The sequence below is a fragment of the Oncorhynchus masou genome, unplaced genomic scaffold (genome assembly GCF_036934945.1).
Source record: "Oncorhynchus masou masou isolate Uvic2021 unplaced genomic scaffold, UVic_Omas_1.1 unplaced_scaffold_2905, whole genome shotgun sequence".
Taxonomy (NCBI): domain Eukaryota; kingdom Metazoa; phylum Chordata; class Actinopteri; order Salmoniformes; family Salmonidae; genus Oncorhynchus; species Oncorhynchus masou.
The window spans coordinates 2,141-30,122 of NW_027016724.1; the positions used below are offsets into that span (position 1 = coordinate 2,141).

Here is a 27,982-nt window from a genome sequence, read left to right on the forward strand (position 1 = left end):
GTCCTCTACTGTGATTAATGTCTTCTACTGTGATTAATGTCCTCTACTGTGATTAATGTCCTCTACTGCGATTAATGTCCTCTACTGCGATTAATGTCCTCTACTGTGATTAATGTCTTCTACTGTGATTAATGTCCTCTACTGTGATTAATGTCCTCTACTGCGATTAATGTCCTCTACTGCGATTGATGTCCTGTACTGTAGAACGGTGCAGTCAGTTCTAAGGTTGTTTATAGGAAGGGATGGGTCATGTTATGTCATAAAGGTTGTAGGCAGGATGGTTGTATAACATGTGTTTATACCATTTAGCCAGTCACTTTCAAATGACCGTATGAACAAACAGATAGACATCCTCAAACCAACCAACAACCGTACATGGTAGCAAGTAGGTTTGGAACAGGTGTGTGGGGTGTTGGGTTTGGGTTGTAAAATGGTTCAGGGTGAATGTCAATGTCCCTGTGTCCCCTTTAGGCCACCGTCCACAGCCATGAAACTGGGCATCCAGCAGGCAGAGGCAGGGTGTCTCTACGAAGACAGGAAGGGAGGGGACACCCACACACCCTGCCTCCCCATACCAGGTACATATACACACCCACACCCTGCCTCCCCATACCAGGTACACAGCCACACCCTGCCTCCCCATACCAGGTACACAGCCACACCCTGCCTCCCCATACCAGGTACACAGCCACACCCTGCCTCCCCATACCAGGTACACACACACACCCTGCCTCCCCATACCAGGTACACAGCCACACCCTGCCTCCCCATACCAGGTAAACAGCCACACCCTGCCTCCCCATACCAGGTACACACACACACCCTGCCTCCCAATACCAGGTACACACACACACCCTGCCTCTGGGTACCAGGAAAACACACACACACACACACCCTGTCTCCCCATACACACACACCCTGTCTCCCCGTACACACACACCCTGTCTCCCCGTACACACACACCCTGTCTCCCCGTACACACACAGCCTGTCTCCCCGTACACACACACCCTGTCTCCCCATACACACACACCCTGTCTCCCCATACACACACACCCTGTCTCCCCATACACACACACACCCTGTCTCCCCATACACACACACCCTGTCTCCCCATACACACACACACCCTGTCTCCCCATACACACACACACCCTGTCTCCCCATACACACACACACCCTGTCTCCCCATACACACACACACCCTGTCTCCCCATACACACACACACCCTGCCTCCCCATACCAGGTACACACACACACCCTGCCTCCCCATACTAGGTACACAGCCACACCCTGCCTCCCCATACACACACACCCTGAGTCCCCATACACACACACCCTGTCTCCCCGTACACACACACCCTGTCTCCCCGTACACACACACCCTGTGTCCCTGTACACACACAGCCTGTCTCCCCGTACACACACAGCCTGTCTCCCCGTACACACACACCCTGTGTCCCCGACACACACACCCTGTGTCCCCGTACACACACACCCTGTCTCCCCGTACACACACAGCCTGCCTCTGCGTACCAGGAACACTCACCCAAATACTCACATCCCGCCAGCTCTGGACACTTTTGAATTGATTTACAGCAGTATGGCAGGATTGAACCCCGTTATTCATGAATCATTAGTGCTAATGTCGTGCAGATGTTGTGTCAATGTTGTGCTGACGTTGTGCTGCTATCCCCTCCTGCTCAGAGCCCCCAGGGAAGTGTGTGTCTGTTTCTGATGAGCCGAGAGCATCTGGCCACTCTAGAACATCCAGCTATGCCAGCCAACAGTCCAAAGTGTCAGGTATCTAAACACCACGTCTGAACCAGATATTAATTACAAAAGGCGACCTATTATGAATTAAAAAGATTATGAATAGTATGTATGAATGTCTGAAAGGCCATAGCTTGCCCCCAGAGTTATCTTTGTGGTTGTGAAATCTGGTTCTATTATGTCTACCACTGTCGTGGAGTGTAATATTGCCTACTCGTTCCCCTATAGGCTATAGCTCAGGTCACTCACGTTCCTCCAGCCTATCAGAGCTCACACACAAGAGGAACCCCTCAGCGGCTCCGCCTCCACAGGCATCGGCAGTAGTATTCCTGAACTCAGTGTGGACCGGGGGCTGAGAGGGAGGCCCGCTCTACACCTCCTGTCTCTGTCACCTGCTCCCCCGTGCCTGAACACCCCCCCCACCCCCACAAAGAGCTATTTCCTCAGAGAGACACAGCAGGTAATATCTGCACACTTACTCACTCACCTCTGACCTTTCAACCTGAACCCCCCCACCCCCCACAAAAGAAAGCTGCCTCCTCAGAGAGACTCAGCAGGTAATATCTGCACACTTACTCACTCACCTCTGACCTTTCAACCTGAACCCCACCCCCACACAGAGCTCTGCCTCCTCAGAGAGACTCAGCAGGTACATCTGCACACTTACTCACTCACCTCTGACCTTTCAACCTGAACCTCCCCACACAGAGCTCTGCCTCCTCCAGAGAGACTCAGCAGGTAATATCTGCACACTTACTCACTCACCTCTGACCTTTCAACCTGAACCCCCCCCCACACAGAGCTCTGCCTCCTCAGAGACTCAGCAGGTAATATCTACACACTCACTCACCACTGACCTTTCAACCTGAACCCCACCCCCACACAGAGCTCTGCCTCCTCAGAGACTCAGCAGGTAATATCTGCACACTTACTCACTCACCTCTGACCTTTCAACCTGAACCCCCCCACACAGAGCTCTGCCTCCTCAGAGAGACTCAGCAGGTAATATCTGCACACTTACTCACTCACCTCTGACCTTTCAACCTGAACCCCCCACACAGAGCTCTGCCTCCTCAGAGAGACTCAGCAGGTAATATCTACACACTCACTCACCACTGACCTTTCAACCTGAACCCCACCCCCACACAGAGCTCTGCCTCCTCAGAGAGACTCAGCAGGTAATATCTGCACACTTACTCACTCACCTCTGACCTTTCAACCTGAACCCCACCCCCACACAGAGCTCTGCCTCCTCAGAGAGACTCAGCAGGTAATATCTACACACTTACCACTCACCTCTGACCTTTCAACCTGAACCCCCACACACAGAGCTCTGCCTCCTCAGAGAGACTCAGCAGATAATATTTTCACACACACTCACTCACCTTTGACCTTTCAACCTGAACACCCCCACAGAGCTCTGCCTCCTCAGAGAGACTCAGCAGATAATATTTTTCACACACTCACTCACCTCTGACCTTTCAACCTGAACACCCCCCCACCCCCACACAGAGCTCTGCCTCCTCAGAGAGACTCAGCAGATAATATCTACACACTCACTCACCCACTGACCTTTCAACCTGAACACCCCCCACCCCCACACAGAGCTCTGCCTCCTCCAGAGACTCAGCAGGTAATATTCACACACACACTCACTCACCTCTGACCTTTCAACCTGAACACCCCCCACCCCACACAGAGCTCTGCCTCCCTCAGAGAGACTCAGCAGGTAATATCTACACACACACTCACTCACCTTTGACCTTTCAACCTGAACACCCCCCCACCCCCACAGTGCTCTGCCTCCTCCAGAGACTCAGCAGGTAATATCTACACACTCACTCACCTCTGACCTTTCAACCTGAACACCCACCCCCACACAGAGCTCTGCCTCCTCAGAGACTCAGCAGGTAATATCTACACACTCACTCACCACTGACCTTTCAACCTGAACACCCCCCCACCCCCACACAGAGCTCTGCCTCCTCAGAGAGACTCAGAAGGTAATATCTACACACTCACTCACCTCTGACCTTTCAACGGAGTATCACAATGTAATCATCAGACGAGAACAGTAGTCTGTTATGGTGCTGCTGGCAATGTTCCATCTCATCCACCTTCTTTCTTTCTCACGTGTGTGTGTGTGTATATACATGGTGTGTGTGTGTATATACATGGTGTGTGTGTGTATATACATGGTGTGTGTGTGTGTGTGTCTCAGGCATCCAGTGAAGCAGAGCTCGGTGGAGTGTCAGCTGAAGAGGGTAGACGCCACGCGGGTAGATGCTGACGACATCGTGGAGAAGATCCTCCAGAGCCAGGACTTCAGCCACGGCCTGCTGGACTCCAGTGCTGAGGGTACGCTCACCATGCTAGATGTTAGCTCAATGTTCAGGGCTAGACTTTACCCAGCTCAGACACTTAGACTAGCTCAGAGGGCTAGGCTTTACCCAGCTCAGACACTTAGACTAGCTCAGAGGGCTAGGTTTTACCCAGCTCTCTTTTTTTCAGAGACTGCAGCCAAGATTTAGTGGAGTCTATTGTGAGGAAACTGTTTCCATGGATACTAGCAGGAATATAGGCCATAGTGGAGAGAGAGTTTAGCATGTGAGAGATGACTCCTGGCAGAGCTCTGTATACACCAGTCACGTCAGACAGACTCTACTGTCCTGTACACATCACAAGTTATGGCTATTTATAACCAGGTAGGCCAGATCACCTTTATTTAACCAGGTAGGACCAGATCACCTTTATTTAACCAGGTAGGCCAGATCACCTTTATTTAACCAGGTAGGCCAGATCACCTTTATTTAACCAGGTAGGCCAGATCACCTTTATTTAACCAGGTAGGCCAGATCACCTTTATTTAACCAGGTAGGCCAGATCACCTTTATTTAACCAGGTAGGCCAGATCACCTTTATTTAACCAGGTAGGCTAGTTGAGAACAAGTTCTCATTTGCAACTGCGACCTGGCCAAGATAAAGCAAAGCAGTGTGACACAGACAACAACACAGAGTTACACATGGAATAAACAATAAACAAGCCAATAACACAAACAGGTCAATGACACAGTAGAGTCTATATACAGTGTGTGCAAAAGGCATGAGGAGGTAGGCAATAAATAGGCCAGCGAATAATTACAATTTAGCAGATTAACATTGGAGTGATAAATGAGCAGATGATGATATGCAAGTAGAGATACTGGTGTGCAAAAGAGCAGAAAAGTCAATAAAAACAGTATGGGGATGAGGTAGTTAGATTGGGTGGGCTATTTACAGATGGACTATGTACAGCTGTAGTGATTGGTTAGCTGCTCAGATAGTTGATGTTTAAAGTTGGTGAGGGAAATAAAAGTCTCCAACTTCAGCAATTTTTGCAATTCTTTCCAGTAACTGGCAGCAGACAACTGGAAGGAAAGGCGGCCAAATGAGGTGTTGTGCTTTGGGGATGATAAGTGAGATATACCTGCTGGAACGTGTGCTACGGGTGGGTGTTGTTATCGTGACCAGTGAACTGAGATAAGGCGGAGCATTACCTAGACTTATAGATGACCTGTAGCCAGTGGGTCTGGCGATGAATATGTAGCGAGGGCCAGCCAACTAGAGCATGCAGGTCGCCGTGGTGGGTGGTATAAGGTGATTTGGTAACAAAACGGATGGCACTGTGATAGACTGCATCCAGTTTGCTGAGTGTTGGAAGCTATTTTGTAGATGACATCGCCGAAGTCGAGGATCAGTAGGATAGTCAGTTTTACTAGGGTAAAGTTTATGGGCGTGAGTGAAGGGGAGGCTTTGTTGCGAAATAGAAGTCGATTCTAGATTTGATTTTCGATTGGAGATGTTTACACATGAGTCTGGAAGGACTCTAATGGACTCCTAAAGGTACCTAATGGACTTTTTGATTAGCTATTTTAGTTGACTCGTTTTTTCAAAGCCCCTTAACTCCCTGTCTCTCTCACGGTAAACCCTCCACTCCTTGCCCTCTCACAGTAAAGCCCTCCACTCCCTGTCTCTCTCACGGTAAATCCCCTCCACTCCCTGCTCCTCTCACAGTAAAGCTCTCCACTCCCTGTCTCTCTCACAAAGCCCCTCCACTCCCTGTCTCTCTCACGGTAAAGCCCCTCCACTCCATTTCCCTCACAGTAAAGCCCCTCCACTCCATGTCTCTCTCACGGTAAAGCCCTCCACTCCCTGTCTTCTCACAGTAAAGCCCTCCACCCATGCCTCTATAAAGCCCCTCCACTCTCCATGTCTCTCTCACAGTAAAGCCCCTCCACTCCATGTCTCTCACACGGTAAAGCCCTCCACTCCCTGTCTTCACAGTAAGCCCTCCACTCCATGTCTCTCTCGACAGTAAAGCCCCTCCACTCCATGTCTCTCACAGTAAGGCCCCTCCACTCCCTGTCTCTCTCACAGTAAAAACCCTCCACTCCTGTCTCTCTCACAGTAAAACCCTCCACTCCCTTGTCTCTCTCACAGTAAGCCCCTCCACTCCCTGTCTCTCTCACAGTAAAGCCCCTCCACTCATGTCTCTCTCACAGTAAAGCCCCCACTTCCCTGTCTCTCTCACAGTAAATTCCCCCACTCCCTGTCTCTCTCACAGTAAAGCCCTTCCACTCCCTGTCTCACCTTCCACAGTAAAGCCCTTCCACTCCCTGTCTCACTCACAGTAAAGCCCTTCCACTCCTGTCTTTCACAGTAAATCCCCCCACTCCATGTCTCCCTGTCTCACTCACAGTAAAGCCCCCTCCACTCCATGTCTCACTCACGGTAAAGCCCTCCACTCCCTGTCCTCTCACGTCCCTCCACTCCCTTCTCACAGTAATGCCCTCCACTCCATGTCTCTCTCACAGTAAGGCCCTCCATTTCTCTCACAGTAAAGCCCTCCACTCCATGTCTCTCTCACGGTAAAGCCCCCTCCACTCCTCTCTCACAGTAAAGCCCCTCCACTCCATGTCTCTCTCACGCGGTAAAGCCCCTCCACTCCCTTTCTCTCTCTCACAGTAAAGCCCTCCACTCCATGTCTCTCACAGTATAAAGCCCTCCACTCCATGTCTATAAAGCCCCTCCACTCCATGTCTCTCTCACGGTAAAGCCCCTCCACTCCCCTGTCTCTCACAGTAAAGCCCCTCCCTCCATGTCCCTCCGGTAAAGCCTCTACACTCCATGTCTCTCTCTCACGGTAAAGCCCCTCCACTCCCTGTCTCTCTGGTAAAGCCTCTACACTCCATGTCTCTCTCTACAGTAAAGCCCCTCCACTCCATGTCTCTCTCTACAGTAAAGCCCTCCATGTCTCCCACAGTGTCCACTCCATGTCTCCTCACGGTAAAGCCCCTCCACCCTCCTCTCCCCCCTGTCTCTCTCACGGTAAAAGCCCCTCCACTCCCTGTCTCTCACAGTAAAGCCCCTCCACTCCATGTCTCTCTCACAGTAAAGCCCCTCCACTCCATGTCTCTCTCACAGTAAAGCCCTCCACTCCATGTCTCTCTCACAGTAAATCCCCTCCACTCCCTGTCTCTCTCACAGTAAAGCCCCTCCACTCCCTGTCTCTCTCACAGTAAAGCCTCTCCACTCCTGTCTCTCTATTGTAAATCCCCCATGTCTCCCACAGTGTCTCACTCTCACAGTAAGGCCCCCCTCCACTCCCTGTCCCTTCCACTCTGTCTCACTCACAGTAAAGTCCCTTCCACTCCCTGTCTCACTCACAGTAAAGCCCCCCTCCACTCCCCTGTCTTTCTCACAGTAAAGCCCCTCCACTCCATGTCTCTCACAGTAAAGCCCCTTCATGTCTCTCTCATTCCACTCCCTGTCTCTCTCACTGTAAAGCCCTCCACTCCCTGTCTCTCTCACAGTAAAGCCTCTCCACTCCTGTCTCTCTCACAGTAAAGCCCTCACCTCCATGTCTCTCTCACAGTAAAGCCCCTCCACTCCTGTCTCTTCTCACAGTAAAGCCCCTCCACTCCCTGTCTCTCTCACAGTAAAGCCCCTCCACTCCATGTCTCTCTCACAGTAAAGCACTCCTGTCTCTCTCACAGTAAAGCCCCTCCACTCCCTGTCTCTCTCACAGTAAGCCCCTCCACTCCCTGTCTCTCTCACAGTAAAGACCCTCCACTCCCTGTCTCTCTCACAGTAAAGCCCCTCCACTCCCTGTCTCTCTCACAGTAGGCCCCTCCCACTCCTGTCTCTCTCACAGTAAAGACCCTCCACTCCCTGTCTCTCTCACAGTAAAGTCCCTCCACTCCCTGTCTCTCTCACAGTAAAGCCCCTCCACTCCCTGTCTCTCTCACGGTAAAGCCCTCCACTCCTTTCTCTCACTAACGAATGCTTGTCAATAACCACTTATTTTTAGATGGCTAAGCAAATAACCACAGGCCATTTTGGCAGCGTGGCGACCTTGCGTTGATTGACAGTATCTTGTTTGTGCGTTACAGAGGAGGGGCTCAGGCTGTTTGTTGGTCCTGGTGGAAGCACAGCGCTGGGAAGCCAACACACCAGGTGGGTGACATTATTACCTAATGCATCAGAAAGTGGGTGACACCATAGAGATAGAATGACTACAAAGGGACACACAACAGCAGGCACTCCTAGCAACAATCACTGTCACTGAATCACGATAACAGATAACATTTAACGGGATAGGGCATAATTTTGTCAATTAACTATCTACCTCGAACTTCCTTCATACTGGACGCAGACAAAAAGAATCTATCCATTCAGTAGATAAAATACTTAATTGTCAAAATCTTGCACTGTCCCTTTAATGCACAAGGGTCAATCGATAGAATATATGATTAATAGAATGTGATTGTTTGTTGTGAAGTGTTTTTCAGTAACACCCTTTCACTTGTTTGGTGTGAGTTGTTGCTGGCTGGATAATGACGTGTGTGACGTTCTGTTTCAGGGTTGGCGCGGGGCCCTACGAGCAGGTGGTGATCAGACGCTAGCCCCCTGGGTGTGGATGTGTCTCATAAGGTGCCAGAACACCACAGAGTCTGACAGAGGGAAATAGTTCTCACCTCTATGCAGGACAAACATTTGTTCCAATGGGAGTCCAGGTCTGAGGTGTGGAACCTGTGTAAGCCTGTCCCCCTAGTGTTGAAGCTAGGAGGTGACCTGAAGTTCATGATTACAACTTGTTCAATAACTTTCAGAAGAAAGAGGATATATTGATATATATACACACACTGTGCAGTCAGAAAGTATTGAGACCCCTGGATTCTTTCCACATTTTGTTACAGTCTTTATATATATATATATATATATATTCTAAAATGGATGATATATATATATATATTCAATCTACACACAATACCCCATAATGACAAAGCAAAAACTATTTTTCGACATTTATTAAAAGTGGAAAGATCACATTTACATAAGTATTCAGACCCTTTACTCAGTACTGTGTTGAAGCACATTTGTCAGCGATTACAGCCCTGAGTCTTCTTGGGTTTGACGCTACAAGCTTGGCGCACCTGTATTTGGGGAGTTTCTCCCATTCTTCTCTGCAGATCCTCTCAAGCTCTGTCAGGATGGATGGGGAGCATCGCTGCACAGCTATTTTCAGGTCTCTCCAGAGATGTTTGATCGGGTTAAAGTGTGGGTTCTGACTGGGCCACTCAAGGACATTCAGATACTTGTCCTAAAGCCACTCCTGCATTTTCTTGGCTGTGTGCTTTGGGTCGCTGTCCTTTAGGAAGGTGAACCTTCGCCCCAGTCTGAGGTCCTGAGCACTCTGGAGCAGGTTTTCATCAAGGATCTCTTTGTACTTTTCTCCGTTAATCTTTTCCTCGATCCTGACTAGTCTCCCAGTCCCTGCCACTGAAAAACATCCCCTGGCCTTGATGCGCCACCAACATGCATCACCGTAGGGATGGTGCAAGGTTTCTTCCATTCAGGCCAAAGACTTCAATCTTGGTTTCATCAGACAGGAGAACCTTGTTTATTATGAATGCAGGGGTCCTTTTAGGCAAACTCCAAGTGGTAAGACATGTGCCTTTTACTGAGGAGTGGCTTCCATCTGGCCACTCTCATAAGCCTGATTGGTTGGAGTGCTGCAGAGATGGTTGTCCTTCCTGGAAGTTTCTCCCATCTCCACAGAGGAACTGGGCTATGATGACCTTTGGGTCCTTGTTCACCTCCCAACCCTTCTCCCAGAGTGGCCAACTCTGGGAAGAATCTTGGTGGTTCCAATCTTCTTCCATTTAATAATGAAGGAGGCCACTGTGTTCTTGGACCTTCAATGCTGCAGAAATATTTTTGTACCTTTCCCCAGATCTGTGCCTCGACACAATCCTGTTTCCCGAGCTCACCGGACAGTTGTCGACCTCATGGCTTGGTTTTGCTCTGACGTGCTGTCAACTGTAGGACCTTATATAGACAGGTGTGTGCCTTTCCAAATCATAAAACAAAAAATCCAATTTTAGAATAAGGCTGCAACGTAACAAAATGTGGAAAAAGGGAAGGGGTCTGAATACTTTCTGAATGCACTGTATATATTGAGTACTGTTGGAATTAAACTGTGCAGGGTGGTATGTCATTCTCTGCAGAGAAGCTAGACTTTCAACTCTGCAGTACTTCTGTTCAATAGAAGACTTCTTGTTATACAAGTAGGAGAATGCTCAGCTCTTACAACAAAAAGGGCTTGTTGTTTTTTTAAATGTTTTTTGAGTCCCCAAATGGTTCTAGGTTCTCGGGAGGTATTTTGTAATTTACTGTTTTATTGTTTGGTATGTTGCTGCTTGATATGTTCACTGTGTAAAATGTGTAGTATTTCACACACAGGTGTTTTTAACTGACAAAGTGTGGCAATGAGCTGGTTTCATTTACCACAAGGACCTTAAGACTGACTAAAGAACTATACAGACAGCTTGCGAGATGCCGACCTACAGGTGCCCTGCTCTGTCAAATGAACAAAGATGACCTAGCATATCTGTTTAGCGATATGGAGGCCCAAGAGAGGCAAGCACATCATTAGCTCAAGAACATTATTAAATTCTATGAGCAGAAATTAAGTGCCAGATGGGGTTGCTCTTGGCTCCTTACGATGAAGTAATGAAAGGAGAAAAGCAAGGGAGGAGGAGTGTCAACATCAGATGGAGGTGAAGAAGATGTCCTTGAAGCTATAGATTAGGGTTAAGGTTTCAAATCCTCAGGAAAAATGGTTATACAGTAAATGTACTATGCTCGATGATCCCAAAACGGACAGTTCAGTTCACAGTGTGTTGCTTTGATATACAAAACTGTATTGGGAGAGAAACCTCCTTGGACAGAAAACGTTAATCTTTTCCAGAAACATTTTCATACAAAAACAGGCACTCCCAGCAACAACTCCTGGTAGTGTAGGGCTTGATTTAGGGACAGTAAACATAGTTGACGTTTTGAAAGTGGAAAGTGGGGAACATTACAGCTTCACTCAAGGGAAGATGGAGTCGATCAATGCAGCTTCACTCAAGGGAAGATGGAGTCAATCAAGTACAGCTTCACTCAGGGAAGATGGAGTCAGTCAAGTACAGCTTCACTCAAGGAAGATGGAGTCAAGTACAGCTTCACTCAAAGGAAGATGGAGTCAAGTACAGCTTCACTCAAGGAAGATGAGTCAGTCAAGGCAGCTTCACTCAAAGGGAAGATGGAGTCCAAATAAACCAACTCAGGAAGATGGAGTCAAGCCAGCTTCACTCCAAGGGAAATGGAGTCAGTCCAAGTACAGCTTCACTCAAGGATGAAGTACAACTTCACTCAAGGAAGTCAGTCAAGTACAGCTTCACTCCAAGGAAGATGGAGTCAGTCAAGTGCAACTTCACTCAAGGGAAGATGGAATCAGATCAATGCAGCTGCACTCAAGGGAAGATGGAGTCAGTCCAAGTAAACTTCACTCAAGGGAGATGGAGTCAGTCAGTAGCTTCACTCAAGGGAAGATGGAGTCAGTCAAATGACTTCCTCAGGAAGATGGAGTCAGCTTCACTCCAAGGGAAGATGGAGTCAAGTACAGCTTCACTCAAGGGAAGATGGAGTCAAATACAGCTTCACTCAAGGGAAGATGGAGTCAATCCCAATACAGCTTCCTCGGAAGATGGAGTCAAATACAGCTTCCTCAAGGGAAGATGAGTCAAGTACAACTTCACTCAAGGAAGATGGAGTCAGTCAAGTACAGCTTCACTCCAAGGAAGATGGAGTGATCAAATACAGCTTCACTCGAGGGAAGATGGAGTCAAGTACAGCTTCACTCAAGGTAAGATGGAGTCAGTCAAGTACAGCTTCACTCAAGGGAAGATGGAGTGAAATCCTTCACTCAGGAAGATGGAGTCAAGTACAGCTTCACTCGAGGAAGATGGAGTCAGTCAAGTACAGCTTCACTCAAGGTGAGATGGGGTCAAGTACAGCTTCACTCAAGGAGATGGAGTCAAGTACAGCTTCACTCAGGGAAGATGGAGTCAGTCAAGTACAGCTTCACTCAAGGAAGATGGAGTCAAGTACAGCTTCACTCAGGGAGATGGAGTCAAAGTACAGCTTCACTCAAGGGAAGATGGAGTCAGTCAAGTACAGCTTCACTCAAGGTGAGATGGGGTCAAGTACAGCTTCACTCAAGGGAAGATGGAGTCAGTCAAGTACAGCTTCACTCAAGGGAAGATGGAGTCAGTCAGTTTCACTCAAGGAAGGAAGATGGAGTCAAGTCAGCTTCACTCAAGGAGATGGAGTCAGTACAGCTTCACTCAAGGGAAGATGGAGTCAAGTACAGCTTCACTCAAGGAAGATGGGAGTCAGTCAAGTACAGCTTCACTCAAGGGAAGATGGAGTCAAGTACAGCTTCACTCAAGGTAAGATGGAGTCAGTCAAGTACAGTTTCACTCAAGGTGAGATGGGGTCAAGTACAGCTTCACTCAAGGGAAGATGGAGTCAAGTACAGCTTCACTCAAGGGAAGATGGAGTCAGTCAAGTACAGCTTCACTCAAGGGAAGATGGAGTCAGTCAAGTACAGCTTCACTCAAGGGAAGATGGAGTCAGTCAAGTACAGCTTCACTCAAGGGAAGATGGAGTCAGTCAAGTACAGCTTCACTCAAGGGAAGATGGAGTCAGTCAAGTACAGCTTCACTCAAGGGAAGATGGAGTCAGTACAGCTTCACTCAAGGGAAGATGGAGTCAGTCAAGTACAGCTTCACTCAAGGGAAGATGGAGTCAGCTTCACTCAGTACAGCTTCACTCAAGGGAAGATGGAGTCAGTCAAGTACAGCTTCACTCAAGGGAAGATGGAGTCAGTCAAGTACAGCTTCACTCAAGGGAAGATGGAGTCAGTCAAGTACAGCTTCACTCAAGGGAAGATGGAGTCAGTCAAGTACAGCTTCACTCAAGGAAGATGGGGTCAAATACAGCTTCACTCAAGGGAAGATGGAGTCAAGTACAGCTTCACTCAAGGAAGATGGAGTCAGTCAAGGGAAGATACAGCTTCACTCAAGGGAAGATGGAGTCAAGTACAGCTTCACTCAAGGGAAGATGGAGTCAAGTACAGCTTCACTCAAGGGAAGATGGAGTCAGTCAAGTACAGCTTCACTCAAGGAAGATGGAGTCAGTTCACTCAAAGGGAAGATGGAGTCAGCTTCACTCAAGGGAAGATGGAGTCAGTCAAGTACAGCTTCACTCAAGGGAAGATGGAGTCAAGTACAGCTTCACTCAAGGGAAGATGGAGTCAGTCAAGTACAGCTTCACTCAAGGGAAGATGGAGTCAGTCAAGTACAGCTTCACTCAAGGGAAGATGGTCAGAAGAATCAGCTTCACTCAAGGGAAGATGGAGTCAGTCAAGTACAGCTTCACTCAAGGGAAGGGAGTCAGATTCCACTCAAGGGAAGATGGAGTCAGTCAAGTACAGCTTCACTCAAGGGAAGATGGGGTCAAGTACAGCTTCACTCAAGGGAAGATGGAGTCAAGTACAGCTTCACTCAAGGGAAGATGGAGTCAGTCAAGTACAGCTTCACTCAAGGGAAGATGGAGTCAAGTACAGCTTCACTCAAGGGAAGATGGAGTCAAGTACAGCTTCACTCAAGGGAAGATGGAGTCAGTCAATACAGCTTCACTCAAGGGATGGGGTCAGATGGAGTCAAGGGAAGATGGAGTCACAGCTTCACTCAAGGGAAGATGGAGTCAGTCAAGTACAGCTTCACTCAAGGGAAGATGGAGTCAAGTACAGCTTCACTCAAGGGAAGATGGAGTCAAGTACAGCTTCACTCAAGGGAAGATGGAGTCAGTCAAGTACAGCTTCACTCAAGGGAAGATGGAGTCCAAGTACAAAGGAAGATGGAGTCAGTCAAGTACAGCTTCACTCAAGGGAAGATGGAGTCAGTCAAGTACAGCTTCACTCAAGGGAAGATGGAGTCAGTCAAGTACAGCTTCACTCAAGGTGAGATGGGGTCAAGTACAGCTTCACTCAAGGGAAGATGGAGTCAGTCAAGTACAGCTTCACTCAAGGGAAGATGGAGTCAAGTACAGCTTCACTCAAGGGAAGATGGAGTCAAGTACAGCTTCACTCAAGGGAAGATGGAGTCAGTCAAGTACAGCTTCACTCAAGGGAAGATGGAGTCAAGTCAGCTTCACCAGTGGAAGATGGAGTCAGTCCAGTTCACTCAAGGAAGATGGAGTCAAGTACAGCTTCACTCAAGGGAAGATGGAGTCAAGTACAGCTTCACTCAAGGGAAGATGGAGTCAGTCAAGTACAGCTTCACTCAAGGTGAGATGGGGTCAAGTACAGCTTCACTCAAGGGAAGATGGAGTCAAGTACAGCTTCACTCAAGGGAAGATGGAGTCAGTCAAGTACAGCTTCACTCAAGGGAAGATGGAGTCAAGTACAGCTTCACTCAAGGGAAGATGGAGTCAAGTACAGCTTCACTCAAGGGAAGATGGAGTCAAGTACAGCTTCACTCAAGGTGAGATGGGGTCAAGTACAGCTTCACTCAAGGGAAGATGGAGTCAGTCAAGTACAGCTTCACTCAAGGGAAGATGGAGTCAAGTACAGCTTCACTCAAGGGAAGATGGAGTCCACAGCTTCACTCAAGGGAAGATGGAGTCAGTCAAGTACAGCTTCACTCAAGGGAAGATGGAGTCAAGTACAGCTTCACTCAAGGGAAGATGATGGAGTCAAGTACAGCTTCACTCAAGGGAAGATGGTCAGTCAAGTACAGCTTCACTCAAGGGAAGATGGAGTCAGTCATACAGCTTCACTCAAGGGAAGATGGAGTCAAGTACAGCTTCACTCAAGGGAAGATGGAGTCAGTCAAGTACAGCTTCACTCAAGGGAAGATGGAGTCAAGTACAGCTTCACTCAAGGGAAGATGGAGTCAGTCAAATACAGCTTCACTCAAGGAAGATGGAGTCAAAATACAGCTTCACTCAAGGAAGATGGAGTCAAGTACAGCTTCACTCAAGGGAAGATGGAGTCAGTCAAGTACAGCTTCACTCAAGGTGAGATGGGGTCAAGTACAGCTTCCTCCAAGGGAAGATGGAGTCAGTCAAGTACAGCTTCACTCAAGGGAAGATGGAGTCAGTCAAGATACAGCTTCACTCAAGGGAAGATGGAGTCAAGTCACAGCTTCACTCAAGGGAAGATGGAGTCAAATGCAACAGCTTCACTCAGGGAAGATGGAGTCAGTCAGTACAGCTTCACTCAAGGGAAGATGGAGTCAGTCAATACAGCTTCACTCAAGGGAAGATGGAGTCAAAATACAGCTTCACTCAAGGAAGATGGAGTCAAAGTACAGGGAAGATGGAGTCAGTCAAGTACAGCTTCACTCAAGGGAAGATGGAGTCAAGTAAGCTTCACTCAAGGGAAGATGGAGTCAAGCACAGCTTCACTCAAGGGAAGATGGAGTCAGTCACACAGCTTCACTCAAGGGAGATGGAGTCAGTCAGTACAGCTTCACTCAAGGGAAGATGGAGTCAGTCAAGTACAGCTTCACTCAAGGGAAGATGGAGTCTGATCCAAGTACAGCTTCACTCAAGGGAAGATGGAGTCAAGTACAGCTTCTCAGGGAAGATGGAGTCAAGTACAACTTCACTCAAGGAAGGTGGTCAAGTCCACTCAAGGGAAGATGGAGTCAGTCAAGTACAGCTTCACTCAAGGGAAGATGGAGTCAGTCAAGTACAGCTTCACTCAAGGGAAGATGGAGTCAAGCACAGCTTCACTCAAGGGAAGATGGAGTCAGTCAAGTACAGCTTCACTCAAGGGAAGATGATCCGTACAACTTCACTCAGGAAGATGGAGTCAAGTACAGCTTCACTCAAGGGAAGATGGAGTCAGTCAAGTACAGCTTCACTCAGGTGAAGATGGAGTCAAGGTCAAGTACAGCTTCACTCAAGGGAAGATGGAGTCAAATACAGCTTCACTCAAGGGAAGATGGAGTCAGTCAAGTACAGCTTCACTCAAGGGAAGATGGAGTCAGTCAAGTACAGCTTCACTCAAGGGAAGATGGAGTCAAGTACAGCTTCACTCAGGAAGATGGAGTCAGTCAAGTACAGCTTCACTCAGGGAAGATGGAGTCAGAAGTACAGCTTCACTCAAGGGAAGATGGAGTCAAAATACAGCTTCCTCAAGGGAAGATGGAGTCAGTCCAAGTACAGCTTCACTCAAGGGAAGATGGAGTCCAATACAGCTTCACTCAGGGGAAGATGGAGTCAGAAATACAGCTTCACTCAAGGGAAGATGGAGTCAGTCAGTACAGCTTCACTCAAGGGAAGATGGAGGTCAGAAATACAGCTTCCTCATGGGAAGATGGAGTCAGTCAAGTACAGCTTCACTCAAGGAAGATGGAGTCAGTACAGCTTCACTCAAGGGAAGATGGAGTCAAATACAGCTTCACTCAAGGGAAGATGGAGTCAGTCAAGTACAGCTTCACTCAAGGGAAGATGGAGTCAGTCAAGTACAGCTTCACTCAAGGGAAGATGGAGTCAAGTACAGCTTCACTCAAGGAAGATGGAGTCCAAGTACAGCTTCACTCAAGGGAAGATGGAGTCAGTCAAGTACAGCTTCACTCAAGGTGAGATGGGGTCAAGTACAGCCCTCAAGGGAAGATGGAGTCAAAATACAGCTTCACTCCAAGGGAAGATGGAGAGTCAAGTACAGCTTCACTCAAGGGAAGATGGAGTCAAGTACAGCTTCACCAAGGGAAGATGGAGTCAGTCAAATACAGCTTCACTCAAGGGAAGATGGAGATCAAGTACAGCTTCACTCAAGGGAAGATGGAGTCAGTCCAAAGTACAGCTTCCTCAAGGGAAGATGGAGTCAGTCAAGTACAGCTTCACTCAGGGAAGATGGAGTCAGTCAAGGGAAGATGGAGTCACAGCTTCACTCAAGGGAAGATGGAGTCAGTCAAGTACAGCTTCACTCAAGGGAAGATGGAGTCAAAGTACAGCTTCACTCAAGGAAGATGGAGTCAAGTACAGCTTCACTCAAGGGAAGATGGAGTCAGTCAAGTACAGCTTCACTCAAGGGAAGATGGAGTCAGAATACAGCTTCACTCAGGGAAGATGGAGTCAAGTACAGCTTCACTCAAGGGAAGATGGAGTCAGTCAAGTACAGCTTCACTCAAGGGAAGATGGAGTCAAGTACAGCTTCACTCAAGGGAAGATGGAGTCAAGTGACAGCTTCACTCAAGGGAAGATGGAGTCAGTCAAGTACAGCTTCACTCAAGGTGAGATGGGGTCAAGTACAGCTTCACTCAAGGAAGATGGAGTCAGCTTCTCAAGGAAGTACAGCTTCACTCAAGGGAAGATGGAGTCAGTCAAGTACAGCTTCAAGGGAAGATGGGGTCTACACTCAGGAAGATGAGTCAAAATACAGCTTCACTCATGGGAAGATGGAGTCAGTCAAGTACAGCTTCACTCAAGGGAAGATGGAGTCAAGTACAGCTTCACTCAAGGGAAGATGGAGTCAGTCAAGTACAGCTTCACTCAAGGGAAGATGGAGTCAAGTACAACTTCACTCAAGGGAAGATGGAGTCAGTCAAAGAAAACTCACTATGAGGAAGATGGAGTCAGTCAAGTACCTTCCTCAAGGGAAGATGGAGTCAGTCAAGTACAGCTTCACTCAAGGGAAGATGGAGTCAGACACAGCTTCCTCAAAGGAAGATGGAGTCAGTCAAGTACATCTTCACTCAAGGGAAGATGGAGTCCAGTCAAGTACAGCTTCACTCAAGGGAAGATGGAGTCAAGTACAGCTTCACTCAAGGAAGATGGAGTCAAGTACAGCCCTCAAGGGAGATGGAGTCAGTCAAATACAGCTTCACTCTCAAAGGAAGATGGAGTCAGTCAAAGATACAGCTTCACTCAGGGAAGATGGAGTCAGTCAAGTACAGCTTCACTCAAGGGAAGATGGAGTCAGAAATGCAAACTTCACTCAAGGGAAGATGGGAGTCAAGTACAGCTTCACTCAAGGGAAGATGGAGTCAGTCAAGTACAGCTTCACTCAGGTGGATGGGTTCAGTACCTTCACTCAAGGGAAGATGGAGTCAGTCAAATACAGCTTCACTCAGGGAAGATGGAGTCAGTCAAGTACAGCTTCACTCAAGGGAAGATGGAGTCAAGAAAGCTTCACTCAAGGGAGAGATAGGTGGTCAGTACAGCTTCACTCAAGGGAAGATGGAGTCAAAATACAGCTTCACTCCCAGGGAAGATGGAGTCAGTCAAGTACTGGCTTCACTCAAGGAAGATGGTCAGATCCAAGTACAGCTTCACTCAAGGGAAGATGGAGTCAGTCAAGTACAACTGCTCAAGGAAGATGGAGTCAGTCATTGCTTGATCAGCTAAGATGTTGTAAGAGTCTGCAACCATCAACTATCAAAGGCTGGTATGACATTTAACAAATGTTGTATCTTGTTCAGATGCTTTATTTAGTACTGTTTGTGGAGTTTTGTTATATATCCATGATGTAGTTTTATGTCATTCAACTTCACATTCAGACTAGTTCTTGTGATTGTGTATGTTGATACTCTGCATTTGTCGGTTTTTACTGGTATGAATAAATTAGTGAAAGAATGCTCTTCAAATCAAATGTTATTGGTCACACACATGGTTAGCAGATGTTAATGGTCACATACACATGGTTAGATGTTAATGCGAGTGTAGCGAAATGCTTGTGCTTCTAGTTCTGACAATGCAGTAATATCTGACAAGTAATCTAACAAATTCACAACAACTACCTTATACACACAAATGTAAAGGGATGAATAAGAATAGGTACATATATATACAGTGGGGTAAAAAGTATTTAGTCAGCCACCACTTGTGCAAGTTCTCCCACTTAAAAAGATGAGAGGCCTATAATTTTCATCATAGGTACACTTCAACTATGACAGACAAAATGAGAAGGAAAAATCCAGAAAATCACATTGTAGGATTTTTTATATATTTATTTGCATGTTATGGTTGAAAATAAGTATTTGGTCAATAACAAAAGTTTATCTCAATACTTTGTTATATACTTTGCTGTTGGCAATGACAGAGGTCAAGCGTTTTCTGTAAGTCTTCACAAGGTTTTCTCACACTGTTGCTGGTATTTTGGCCATTATAAGCAGGATGTGCTATGACAGTGATGTTTTGGGGCTGTTGTTGGTGGCTGCTGGACTTTGCTCTTCAAAGTTCTATGGGGTTGAGATCTGGAGACTGGCTAGGCCACTCCAGGACCTTGAAATACTTCTTACGAAGCCACTCCTTAGGTGCCCGGTGTGTTTGGGATCATTGTTATGCTGAAAGACCCAGCCACGTTTCATCTTCAATGCCCTTGCTGGTGGAAGGAGGTTTTGCACTGAGGTCTTCCCTCTGGTATGGCTCCATTCATTCTTTCCTTTACGGATCAGTACGTCCCTGGTCCCTGCAGAAAATGGCTTCCCAGCTATGTTTCACCCCCATGTTTCACAGTAGGTATGGTGTTCTTTGGATGCAACTCAGCATTCTTTGTCCTCCAAACCTGACGAGTTGAGTTTTCCCAAAAAGCTATATTTTGGTTTCATCTGACCATATGACATTCTCCCAATCTTCTTCTGGATCATCCAAATTCTCTCAAGCAAACTTCAGACGGGCCTGGACATGTACTGGCTTAAGCAGGGGACACATCTGGCACTGCAGGATTTGGAGTCCCTGGCGGCGTAGTGTGTTACTGATGGTAGGCTTTGTTACTTTGGTCCCAGCTCTCTGCAGGTCATTCACTAGGTCCCCCGTGTGGTTCTGGGATTTTGCTCACCGCTTGTGATCATTTTGACCCCACGGGGTGAAATCTTGCGTGTTATCAGTGGTCTTGTATGTCTTCCATTTCCTAATAATTGCTCCCACAGTTGATTTCTTCAAAACAAGCTGCTTACCTGTTGCAGATTCAGTCTTCCCAGCCTGGTGCAGGTCTACAATTTTGTTTCTGGTGTCCTTTGACAGCTCTTTGGTCTTGGCAATAGTGGAGTTTGGAGTGTGACTGTGAGGTTGTGGACAGGTGTCTTTTATACTGATAACAAGTTCAAACAGGTGCCATTAATACAGGTAACGAGTGGAGGACAGAGGAGCCTCTTAAAGAAGAAGTTACAGGTCTGTGAGAACCAGATATCTTGCTTGTTTGTAGGTGACCAACTACTTATTTTCCACCATAATTGGCAAATAAATTCATTAAAAATCCTACAATGTGATTTTCTGGATTTTTTTTCTAATTTCATCTGTCATAGTTGAAGTGTACCTATGATGAAAATTACAGCACCTCCTATCTTTTTAAGTGGGAGAACTTGCACAATTGGTGGCTGACTAAATACTTTTTCCCCCCCATTGTATGTCTATGTTAGTGATTGCTGTTTAACAGTATGATGGCCTTGAGATAGAAGCTGTTTTTCAGTCTCTCGGTCCCAGCTTTGATCCACCTGTACTGACCTCGTCTTCTGGATAGTAGTGGAGTGAACAGGCAGTGGATCGGGTGGTTGTTGTCCTTGATCTTTTTGACCTTCCTGTGACATTGGGCGCTGTAGGTGTCCTGGAGGGCAGGTCGTTTGCCCCCGGTGATGCATTGTGCAGACCGTGTTACCCTCTGGAGAGTCCCAGTTGAGGGCGGTGCAGTTACCGTACCAGGCCGTGATACAGACAGACAAGATGCTCAGGACAGTATCTGTAAAAATTTTGTGAGTGTTTTGGGTGATAAGACTAATTTCTTCAGCCTCCTGACCTCACCTCCCCTGTAGACCGTCTCGTCGTTGTTGGTAATCAGGCCTACAACTGTAGTGTCGTCTGCAAACTTGAATATTTGAGTTGGAAGCTTGCATGTCCACGCAGTTATGGGTGAACAGGGAGTACAGGAGAGGGCTGAGAACGCATCCTTGTGGGGCCCCAGTGTTGAGGATCAGCAGGGTGGAGATTTTGTTTCCTACCTTCACCACCTAAGCGCCCATCAGAAAGTCCAGGACTCAGATGTTAAACTTTTAATGACTTTCTTGTTTGTCCAATTCATACCCTTATCGTACTGTTTGTACCTTTATTATGTTGATATCCTACTTTGTTTGTTGTTTTTACGGTTATTTCTATAGACTGATGTTGCAAGTGCAGGTCCCACATTGTTCAATGTCCTAAATGTTGGAAGATTGTTAATTGGGATACAGTATAGAAATTCACAAACAGACATGCTGTGTTGTTTCTTAAATAAATTGTATTGTTTTATTACTTTACAGAACAACATCTCTCGTCAATAGATTTGGATTTTTTCCTTATCCCTGCTAAACTGTGGCCTACTTTTTCCTTCCTGGCAGCTACAAAACCAAATGTAGTATGTATGTTGTCATGGTGAAAACGTGTTTTCTGTTTTCGATACAATAGATATCCTAGTACTTATTTCAGTCCCATGGGATGGGAATATTGATGGATGGATGCTTCAAAAGCTGCTAGTGATATTTAACAGTGAATCCATGCTGGCTCAGAGAGCTGTTACATAACTGCTGTCAGTAGTACTCAACACAGTGGGGTTGAGAAAGGGCTCAGGGTTGCTCATCACCGCCAGTCTGGCAGTCCTGGCTCTGGGTGATGCTTACAAAGTACCAGAGGACAGATGGCTGGCTACCGTGGCTATATACTATCACTGGCAGGGAGGGAGCGTTCCTGGAACACAGAGCTGCTACAATAGATTGTAAATGTGATGCTGATTTTTGCAGCGTTGAAAAGGCCCATATATTATAGCAAGGAGGAGGAATGGATACATGCAGTGAAGAACTGTCTTTCAACCCACCTTAGAATATGTGGGAGAAGGACTTGCATGACTGGATGGTCAAAGAATACTGCATTGATTAAGGGGAATGAACCAGCAGCCCTACCTCCCTGTGCTAATAGGCTGATCATTGAAGCTGTGGTTTTTGGAGTCTCTGCAGAGATGTTTGATTGGGTTAAAGTGGGAGTTCTGCCGCGCCTCAAGGTGACTGGGGCGTACAGCCTACTCTGCGTTGGCTTAGGAGTCGTTATTCATTTTTGGAAGGGTCGATGTTTTCCAAATGGAGGGGAGAATATTCGGCATAAATCAAAGATTGACAGATTACTTGTGTGCATGTAGCTCCAGGACTGAAGGTATGCAATATAAGACACAGTGTACCCAGCATTGGATGTTCATCTGGGCAGGAGGAAGCGATGAGAATACTGACCTTGCTCCAGTGCAAGCCTCTCTACACTGGCTTCCTGTTAAACAGGTGTGGTTCAAGGTTTCTACACTGCTAACCTACAAGAAGCAGGCCCATGGGCTTGCTGCTGCCTATATTTCTGATTGGTTCTTTACTTGTATGCACCTACACGTACGCTACGATCACAAGACACAGGCCTCTTGTTGTCCTTACAATTTCTACAAGCAGCTGGAGGCAGGACTTTCTCCTATAGAGCTCCATTTTTTGAATAGTTGCGTCATCCATTCAGAGACGCAACTCGGTCTCGACCTTTAAGTCTTTATTGAAGACTCATCACTTCAGAAGGTCCTATGATTGAGTGTAGTCTGGCCCAGGGTGTGAAGGTGAATGGAAAGGCACTGGAGCGATGAACCGCCCTTGCTGTCTCTGCCTGGCGGTTCCCCTCTCCACTGGGATTCCTCTCCTCAACCTTATTACGGGGCTGAGTCACTGGCTTACTGGTGCTCCTCCATGCCACCCCTAGGAGGGGTGCGTCACTTGGAGTGGGTTGAGTCACTGATGTGATCTTCCTGTCTGGTTGGCGCCCTTCGGTTTGTGCCTTGGGGGAGATCTTCGTGGGCCATACTCTTCCTGTCTCAGGTAGTAAGTTGTACAAGATATCCTCTAGTGGTGGGGGCTGTGCTTTGGCAAAGTGGGTGGGGTTATATTCTGCCTGGTTGGCCCTGTCCAGCGGTATCTCGGACGGGGCCACAGCATCTCCAGACCCCTCCTGTCTCAGCCTCCAGTATTTATGCTGCAATAGTTTGTGTCAGGGGGCTAGGGTTAGTCTGTTATATCTGGAGTATTTCTCTTGTCTTACCCGTGTCCTGTGAATCAGTGTTTTAATTATCCTTTTCTTCTCTCTGAGGACCTGAGCCCTAGGACCATGCCTCAGGACAACCTGGCTTTACTCATTGCTGTCCCCAGTCCACCTGGCAGTGCTGCTCAGTTTCAACTGTTATGCCTGCGGCTATGGAACCCTGATCTGTTCACCGGACGTGCTACCTTGTCCCGGACCTTCTGTTTTGAAGACAGCACCTGCTGTCTCTAACTGAATGATCGGCTATGAAAAGCCAACTGACATTTACTCCTGAGGTGCTGACCTGTTGCACCCTCTACATCCACATTATTGTTTTACCCTGCTGGTCATCTACGAACGTTTTGACATCTTGGCCATGTTCTGTTATAATCTCCACCCGGCACAGCCAGAAGAGGACTGACCACCCCTCAGAGGATGGTTCCTCTCTAGGTTTCTTCCTAGGTTCCTGCCTTTCTAGGAGTTTTTCCTAGCCACCGGCTTCTACATCTGCATTGCTTGCTGTTTGGGGTTTTCGGCTGGGTTTCTGTAATAGCACTTTGTGACATCGGCGGATGTCAAAATAGCTTTATAAATACATTTGATTTATTGATGACCTATTCAATGTCGCCCCTCTGCCCCAAACACACAGAACAGGAGAAAAACATAATGACATTTATTACTATAAGAAATTACAGTTAATTATTCAAAACGACTATCATTCCATGCTCACCAATCAGTGAATGCAGTGAGCCAAAGATATTGAATTCCTCGATACAGTTACTGTACTTTGGTACTCATTCACGAAAGTCACTCATTGGACGAACGGCGTTCGTTGCCTTTTCCGGTCTTCTCCCAGCAGCGGCAGTTACGTGCGTACCATTTTCTCCTACTGTTGTCGAAGAAACTCAGCTAGCAAGATAGATCTACAAAGTAAGGTTTTGTGGGCCATAATCTGGTGCTAGGTTATTGTAGAATATAGTTTACCGCAATTATTGACGGTTTCAAACCCTGCTTTAATGGCGTTATCGTCAGAAGCATCGATTGTGTAAGCTAGCTAGCGTTAGCAGATAGCGGCTAATTTCCCGCATTTGTGGATCGACAGCCTGGGATCCTCGCATTATGGCCAACAACACTGTAGCCGGGAATCAGCAACAAGGACAGGCTGTGAACAAGATTGGCCCTAACCCTGGAAAACATGGCAACAACTTGCCTCTCTGGGGCAACGAAAAGACTATGAACTTGAACCCTATGGTCCTCACCAACGTGCTCTCATCTCCATATTTTAAAGTTCAGCTCTATGAACTGAAAAACTTACCATGAGGTGGTGGATGAACATATTTCAAGGTACCAGACCGATGCTGGCTAACGTTACTATGCTAGCTAAAGTTGGCTGCTACCTTAGGTAGCGTTTGAACGTATGGGTAAATTGCTAACTTAACTGGCTAAATGGTTCAGTAGCAGGTAGCTAGCTTTTGCTTAACGTTTTTCATATTATAATTTGGCAGTATCATCTCAAATGGTTCCTAGCGTGTTTGTTAGATAACTAACTTCGCTAGCGTGCTAGCCACCGCTAACCCGACCCTATTTTCAGTTCTGTTTACTCATTTGAGTGGGTTGCAACGTTCGCTAGCTATGTAGCTAAGTTAACTAGCTAACGTCTCTTTAGGTTTTCCTGTACGGTCTGTAGCTAAGTGGACTGCTGATTATTAAATTTGTGTTGGAATTAACGTTACTGTATGGTTAACCTGACTTGCGAGCCAGGTAACGTTAACTCTAGTGTTATGTTAGCCTATTAATACACGCTGACTACATTTAGCGCCTAATTAGTATTGCTGAAGAGATCTTTCCGTAGCCCCGACGCACGCTCAGTCTTGAACGTGAACAAGTACCGCTTGCAATACGGTTTTGGAAACGTAACTATTTTTCATATCAGCGAGAAATTGTTCTAAAATGGTTAATTGGGGCGACCACCAGTGCTCATTAGCTATTCAGCATGTCCCAAACTAACCCAAAGGCCGGCGAATTTTACCGTTGAAAGGCATTGTATCCCCGTGGACCGGTTTGTACGTTCAGGCTGCAAAGGCGTCGATTTCCGCCTTGTCGCGATTTAATGGCGAGAAGGCAGTTAAAAAAAGGGAAGTGTGTGTACTTTATGAAACACTTTTCCACCATGGCTAATGCCTAGGAATGCTAGTCCCAGATGTTGCATATCGTGTTCAGTCATTCGGGGTGCCGAAGTCTTTACCTCTGGCTGAACGCTGGGCACATCAGGAAGGAGCATTAGACGCTCTAGGATGGCAATATGCATCCGAACACCTGTGTGTAACAAAAAGAAAGTCGACAGAAACGTGTTGTAATTGAAACATGCTGTCGACTGCAACTGATAAAGCCTGTTAAAAACAATGTACAGTAAGTGTATATTTAGCATTTGTGAAATGATTTTGATGTGATTGGAAAGTAAAGGGCTGCAAAGGCGTCTTCCTGATGTGCCCAGCGTTCAGCCAGAGGTAAACAACAGACTTCTGCAACCTGAATGTGATTCACCGTGCATTGATTTGTGTCATGGGGTCACCGTGTTAAAAAACATGTTTCTGTAGGTGACTCATGTTGAGCCCTGGGAGAAAGGCAGCAGGAAGACTGCTGGACAGACTGGAATGTGCGGAGGGGTAAGTTAGAAAGTACGTGCCTTTTGCCTCCCCCTCTTTCTCTGTCCTAGATGATGGGGGTAACAGTCACTCTCTGACTTCTCTGATTTAATGGCTTTTGCTGTCAATAGAATCAATGTAAGTTACATCCTGACCAGAGAAGCTATTCTCTGCCTAATTGTGTTCATAAGTGCATCACATACATTTGACATTTTTTTTTAAATTATAGTCATTTAGCAGACGCTCTTATCCAGAGCATCTTAGTTAGGTGCACATACATGCATGCACGCAGACACACATACATACATACACGCATCAAAAGTCAGTAGTTGATAGATGACAAACTCAAGCAATACACTTAACTTAGCTGTGGAGTAGGACCGTGTTGAAAAAGGATAATTCCCCCCAAAAACGTAGAGGTCCACTTCAGATATATGTTAGGAACACTGGAACCCAAAAATGTCGAAACGTCTAACACATGAACCTCTGTTCTCAGGTGCGTGGAGTCGGGACAGGCGGCATTGTGTCCACGGCTTTCTGCCTGTTGTATAAGCTGTTTACCCTCAAGATGACCCGCAAGCAGGTGATGGGACTGATAACTCACAATGACTCGCCCTACATCAGAGCACTTGGTTTCATGTACATAAGGTACGACTCTTTTACATTTTTGGTTTATGTAAAAGGCAAATGTTTGCACAAAGGATAGAACCTATTGGACTTGTTTTTATTTGGTTGTAAATACATTTCACTCACCCTGTTCTAATGGGTTGCGACCTCTTTGTGAGATGCTCAGCAGCCATTTTGCAGTATATAGTTGCATGCCTAAATGATACCATTTTGTTCCGACATCTCTATTAATATGTTGTTAAATTAACTACATGTATTTTCCTGGAATAGAGGTGTTATATAAGATGTGTTCGCAGACAACAGTAGGTAGCCTAGCGGCTAAGAGCATTGGGCCAGTAACTGAAAAGTTTATGGTTTGAATCCCAGAGCAGACTCGGTGAAGAAAGAAAAAATCTGCCTGTGTCCTTGAGCAAGGCTCTTAACCCTAATTGTTCCTGTAAGTCGCTCTGGATAGGAGTGTCTGCTAAAGGGAAAAATGTCAAAACAGTATCTACCTTCAGATGGTTAATTAACATGGGGCGTCAAGATGCAGGCGGAAGTCAAAGACTTCTACATGTGTTATTCAATGGGATGCTCAGTAGTGTGTTATGTGCGTTTCCTCCAGATACACCCAGCCCCTGCAGACCTGGTGGACTGGTATGATGGTTTCCTGGATGATGAGGAGGTATGTCCACACGGGTAATACGTTCATGTTTCTCTACCTTTCACTAACTAGTCTGGCATGATCCAAACTGTTGGCTCTCAGTTCTCTCCTCGTTGTGATGCTCAGAGCTGATTTTTCACCTTTGCCTTCATTTGGCTTAATTGTCCCCAGTCCCCCGCAAAAGTTGAGTAGTTAGGTCATTCACTCTGCTCTGCTGCCTGTTTTTGTCAGGGTAAGTATATTTGACGTAGTGTTGAACCATACAGTCAAATTCTGTTAACTAAAGGCATGCCCTTTGTGTTTGCCAAGATGCAATCAGGACTTGTTGCACAAACTCAATTAATAAAAAATCTAATTTGCACAATTTGACCTTTTACACTGAAATGTGTAACGTTGTTTCTCCCAGGCTCAGATTTTTATTTATTCTAATTAACACATTTTATTTTAAAATATAACAACACGTATATTTCAACACAAATCCATTGCTTCGTTTTCTTTTCTCTCCCTCTACTTAAAGGTGCCACACAGAATTCTTTGGGGAATTTTTTTGCATTGTAATTCCAGAAAATGTCCTTAATTAACATAGATGGCACTGATAATGGAATGATAGTCTTTCACAGTATTACTTACCCACCAGTGTTGTGATTGGATATTCACCTAAGCTGGTTCTAACTTTGTGGCTGTGTTATCTAGTGGAAATGGCTGCCATTTCCTTGTTGCAGAAATTCTGCAGTGTTTCCTCAGTTTCAGTTTATTTGAGAAAACAAGCACTGAATAGTGTAGGTAAGCATTGTGCCATTTATATCACTGAAATATATTTTAATAACAACAAATATTGTTTTTTTCTGCT

The 27,982-nt window shown here is 46.5% G+C and overlaps 1 pseudogene; it reads left to right on the plus strand.

Annotated features, from left to right (window-relative positions):
- The first annotated feature begins 331 nt into the window (after positions 1 to 331).
- LOC135539085 (EEIG family member 2-like) lies at positions 332 to 27,107 on the plus strand (annotated as a pseudogene).
- The last annotated feature ends 875 nt before the right edge of the window (positions 27,108 to 27,982 follow it).